The sequence below is a fragment of the Miniopterus schreibersii genome (genome assembly GCF_964146895.1).
Source record: "Miniopterus schreibersii genome assembly, chromosome: 1".
NCBI lineage: Eukaryota > Metazoa > Chordata > Mammalia > Chiroptera > Miniopteridae > Miniopterus > Miniopterus schreibersii.
This window is the reverse complement of record NC_138101.1, coordinates 73,514,932-73,520,931: the sequence shown is the minus strand read 5'-3', so window position 1 is coordinate 73,520,931 and position 6,000 is coordinate 73,514,932.

The window sequence follows — 6,000 nt, the reverse complement described above, 5'->3', positions numbered from 1 at the left end:
CCAATTTTGTAGCTAATACACTAAGTCGCAGGTAAAATAAAAATGAGGCAATGATATTAATTATAACCTGAAATATGACCTTGAGCTAAGATATCATAATTATTTTGAAGCTTAATAAACGAGAGCTGTTCCCAGCAAAGTGAATTTCTTTCTCCACATTTTTAAGCTGCATGTTAGAACCTTTAGCACTCCTGTGTACATTTAACTCTCTAAAGCTATGACATTTTCAATAATAAAATATACCTCTTTTTTGGATTAATATGTGGATTTGCACAGTGGATTAATTTTGTTAGTATATGAATTTTAAATTTACATTTAAGATAATTCTCAAAATATTGAAATGCTCAGTTTTATGTATTGGCTAGCATTCAGATGTGTCATCTACTATTGGTTTCTAGAATTGAGAGGATTAAGGGAAAATATTGATACTACAGAGGTAAATTATGAAATTTGTGGTTCTCAAAACAGCATCCAGGATTATTCTTTTTAAGTAATATAGTTAAATTTCCTCAAAGTCACATTTACTATTATACAAACAATCCTTTGTTTTTGATTTATTACGAAAACATTAAAGGCATATTCTTCTTTTACCCATTTTGCTTAAGACTCCTTAAAACAAATGGCTTTCCGGTCTGTGCCCTCTTCCAGGTCAGCTAGCAATTTTATATTGAATCACAGAAGGGACTCCATTACAAAAACCTTTTGTAATTATCTAAATTCCAATGGTTTAGAAAGCTTTTGAGACATACAGGAATAAGCCAATTTCTGTAATGGTGAGAGAGCAATAAATGCTTGTCTGTTTTCTCAGCTTGTGCTTGAATAAGTATACAATTTGTTAATTTTTTAAAAAGCAAAAATAATGTTAACCTTGAGTTATAGAAAGGCAAACCACTAGAGTCTATAGTTTTTTCCCCCTGTGAGAACACTGTCAACAACTGTCTTTAAGACAGAGCTGATATTTGATGTGATGGAGAAATTTACATTGATTTATATACTATCAAGTTTATAGAAAGACTAGTAACATGTAAGCATACCAATGAACAGATATTTGTAAAGATCATTGAAGACATTATCTTTGCATAGATACAATACTTTCACTAAGATGGATACCAGGGCCTGGAGATGTTGGTCAGAGAGCACAAAGCTCCAGTGAGGAGATGAATAAGTTGTGGGGATCTCATGGACAGCAGGTGATTATGGTTAGCAACAATGCATTACTACATCGTTGAAAGTTGCCAAGAGAGGAAATCTTAAATGTTCTCACCACAAAAAAATGGTGCCCTAGTTAATTTGGTTCAGTGATTAGAGCATCGGCCTGTGGATTGAATGGTCTTGGGTTTGATTCCCGGTCAGGGGCATGTACCTGGGTTGCAGGTTCGATCCCTGGCACTGGTCGGGGAGTGTGTAGGAGGCAGCCAATTGTGTGATGTTTCTCTCTCTCTCTCTCTCCTTGTCTCTCTTCCCCTTCTCCTCCCTCCCTTCCATTCTAAGAAAAATCAATGGGGAAAAAAAATACCCTTGAGCGAGGAATAAGGAATGACAACAGAGAAATGGTAATTATGTGACATTGTAGCTAACGCTATGGTGGTAATCATGTGGCAATATGTAAGTGTATCAAATCAACATGTTATACACCTTAAACCACCCAGTGCCTGTGTCAGTTATATCTCAGTAAAGCTGGAAATAAAAGATAATTTCTTTAAAAAATTTTTAATTTACATTCTTATGGTTAGGCCTTTGCAAGTTGACCATGCTCAAATCTGTTATTTCCAATTCCCCCTTTGCTTAGTGCTCTCTGGAAGCACAGGGAGCTAACTGAGTTAGGGCAATGGGTTTCCAGGGTCCTCTTGGCTGTGGCCTTATTTAATAAGGCATGGCTTGTGCAGTCACTAGCTGGATTCAATTATGTCTCTTCTTGACATTTTCATTCATTTGATTTCCCAGGCCTAACATGTTAGGCAAGATGAGGTCTAGGGCCAGGACGATTTTCCTTTCAAAGAATCAGTGCTCATCAGATTTAAATATTTCTTCCCCTCATTCTATCTATATCTAAGGCAATTAAATATTTTCCCATAAAATTTTTGAAAGCCCTCAAACAATCAAGAAAGGCACGCATTCAAACCTGCTACCTCAGTTACAGATTGAGACGTGGAAATGCAGATTTCATTAGATTGTCCTGGCATAGAAGTGACTTTTATTAATTCAGGAGGCTTGGCATGTGGCCCTAGGAAGGAAAACGCCTTGAGCATAAGGGCCCATAATGAATGTCTCTTTATTCCTGATCTGTCCATTAGCTCTGTAGCCCTGCTGCAGTTTGCCTACTGCCCTAGAGTGAGGGGGAGGTAGAAGGGAATGAAGAAGAGATAAAGGTGCAGGCAATCCAAATTGCCTAACGGGACTTGTGCTGGTAATGTATTACATGCATGTGAAAACAGTAGTTCGCATTTCCTGTGCACACCCTCCCTCACCTGCCTTGTGGTCAAATCACAGGCTTTCATGGAACTGACAGGCTTTCAAGCTAGTGAGGCTGGCATTCCAGTGGGAACCCCTGAATGTTCTGGCAAAACTCAGCCATGGACGTGATGTGACCAGCTCTTCATGAGCCAGACTCAATGTAGATTCAATTTTAAAACACTTTCGTTTTGCAAGTCACGTGTTCTTAGTACCATCACATGTATCAGCAGTTTCAGTGTTTAGCTGCCTGATCTGATCACTTCTAAGCACTGCAGTGCCATTGTGTAACATCTGTAGAATCTGGAGGATCCCTCGTGTCCTCTATTCAAGGACAGATTTCAGAATTTAAAGATGCTCTCCCCGTCACCGCACTCAGCTAACCTGGTCCGAGGCAGCACTTGAGCAGTTCCTAGAATCCACCTGAACTGGGGACCTTCCTAGAGGAAGCTCCGTAAGCCTGCCTCATGTGAAGGATACTGGAAGAATTCTGTTAGTTTTTTCAATACAAGAACCATAAAAAGTCACCCAAACTGTACTAGCTTTTTGGGACTCTAAAAGGGACGCAGTTTGCCTTCTTTAGAAACTTAATAACAACATCCTCAAAGGCCCCTCTAGATTGTTGAAGAAGACAATTTCAGGAACTTTTAAACTGGTGCATAATGGAAGATTCCTTTATTTATTCTTCTGATAATTCTACCCAAAGTGCATTTTTTTTTTTTTCCTAAGAAGACGTTTTCTTTGTTCTTTGTTCTTGAACAAATCTTTATTCATCATAACTTGGAATCAAATTGTCCCTTTCACAAAGCCACTCACGTTCTTTCCCTTCCTCAGCACAATGAAGCCATGCATATGCATGAGACCTCACCAAGTGTCAGTCTAGGAAAGGCTCTTACTGTATGTGTGGGAAGAAATCGTTAGAATGTGGTAGCTATGGAACCACTTTATTTTGCAGACTTTGGCTTCCTCAAGGGAGTCCTGGAATGGATTCCATTTTGAATACTATGTGTTAAAGTGCAAATACTCCACTTATTTATACCGACAAATTCAATCTAGACATTTTATTTAAAAAACGTTTTTATCAGCACTTCTTTGGAGAAACATGTGACAAAATGTATGAATTAAAGCTCATGATTTTAAATTATTTTTAAAATATGATAACTACCTTGGCATGTATATTTATCTTTTGAGGAGATCAGAAAGCGTGTTGAAAGCTTTTCGGAGCAACAAGGGGAAAAAAGAAATGTACCCTTAAAACTCAAATGACACTGCAGTCACGTAACAGACAACCTCAGAACTACCAGCAGATGGCGCAACAACCTATTTTATAGTCAGCAGGAAGACTTATTACCAGAAAATAACCTAAAATGGCATGCTCTCTTCGCTTATTAATTCTTAATGCACTAAATATAATGACTTTATTGACAATAAAAATTAAGCTGCAATATTTGTTTTACAGTAATGGTAAGATTATTACCTGACTTTTTGAACTTAAAAGGACCTTAGAGCTCTCTGGTCCAATTCCTCTGTTTAATAGTGAAGGAGACTGAGGTTCTTAACCTTGAACTTATGTCCCAAGTGGGGAAGGTCTTGATGAGCATCCTGGTCACATCGCTGAGTCCAGCACTCGCTGATTCGGCGACACTGCCCCTTAGCCAAATACCATTTTTAGCCCAATAATCACAATTTGGGAGGCTTAGGATCATTGAAGTCAATATTTTTCAGCTGATGTTATCTGTAGAGACTCTTCAGTTCTCTTGCAGGAACACACATCTTTGAAGGGAAATGGCATTTTCAGGGAGAACTTGCTGTTCCATCACATGTTTACCATTTTCTAAAGCATCTCTGTTTCCAGCTGTGAACTGGAAATGCCGTTTTGCCTAATGCTTCCTTCTCAACATCTGTCTATTTCTGCAATAGAAGGAAAATGATTTTCCACACATTTGGTTTGTACTAGGAAGATATTTCCGGTGGAGTCAACAAATATACTAACAGGGATGATTAAGGAGACCTAGCTTCTGTCCTGTTGCCAGAATGCTAATGGAAATGCACACTACTATTCAAAAAATAGTGTTTGGCATAAAGCTACATTATTAAATTATAGAAAAAAAGAGAGTAATAAAACCTTGAGTTTAAAAAGAACACAGTGCACCCAAAATATAATCACCTTTCTTGAAAATGAAAAAGACAAAAAAATAGACAAGTCATGGACTTCTAAAACTTTGAATATTTTTAAAAAATTTACATTATTTTTTTTACTTGTTAATGTTGTCAAATGGCTTAGAAACTGTTAGAAGGACCATAAATGATTTATGCCCAAAATAAGATCTTAGAAGCTTTTGTTGAAGAGATGAGGAAAGATAACATTTCTGAAAAACCAAGATGTCCTACAATATCTGTCCATGCTTGTTTTCTTTTATCAATAGTGATACATTCTCTCAACCATCAAAAATGGAGATAGTAGTTTAACAATAAAATAACTTTCAATGTGTTATAATTAGAGAATAAAGCTAAACAACACTTCAGTCAAATACCTGATTGGAAAGGATGAGTTGCTTTGCAGAATTCTTCAAAATGCTATTTTAAAATATGGTTTCCTTTTGAAAGAGTCTGGAAATCAAGTTGCCCAGATCATTACATTCAGTTTCAATTTGACAAAGGCTATCCAGTGGGACATATAGTTTAGAAACAAGATTCAGTGAGTGAATTCAGAGTAAAGCTCTTTTCCCATTGCCTGGCTCAAATAACATGTTCCTATTAATATTATTACTATTTTAACCATTATGGTGCAGCAAAATGGGCATCCAATTTTTGATGTGTGCTACTTATGAGCAAAAGAAACATTACCAAATAACTGAATGTCCAGGCCTGGTGTACTCATAAAAGTAAATGGCCTAATCAGATGTTCTGGAGACTTTGGAGGTTTAACATTTGCTGATTTCACCATCTTGTTCCAAATAAAGAAGCAAAAAAACATCTTTGATTTTATTGTGAGAGCTCTGTATGAACAACTGTGTATAACAATTTGGCAACATTATGGGGAAATTTGGTAAAAGAAATTTGATTTGTAATACCTATTTGAATTGGAAATTATCTCTGAGGGGACATGACTTCCCTGATGCTTACTTCGTTAGAAAATATCCTGAACCAAAAGCCTGGCAAAGCATTCTCTTGGGAGCAATGCTACATCATTTAAAAGGTCTAACAATTTATCTTCCTAGCCAAATTTAAACCATTTTGCATAGCATGCGTTTTCTTTCGGATAATGTTTACCTTAGCTTTTTTGTTGTTGCTGTTAATCTTCACCAGAAGATGTGTCTATTGATTTAAGAATTATTTTTAATTTTTTTAGTTAATCCTCACCTGAGGATATTTTTGCTGTTGATTTTTAGAGAGTGGAAAGGCAGGGGGCGGGGGGAAGAGGGTGGGAGAGAGAGAGAGGAGAGAGATCTATTGGTTGCCTCCACCCTACTGGGCTGGGGATTGAACCTGTAACCCAGGTACAGGCCCTTGACCCAGAATCGAACCTGCGACCCTTTGGTGCATGCG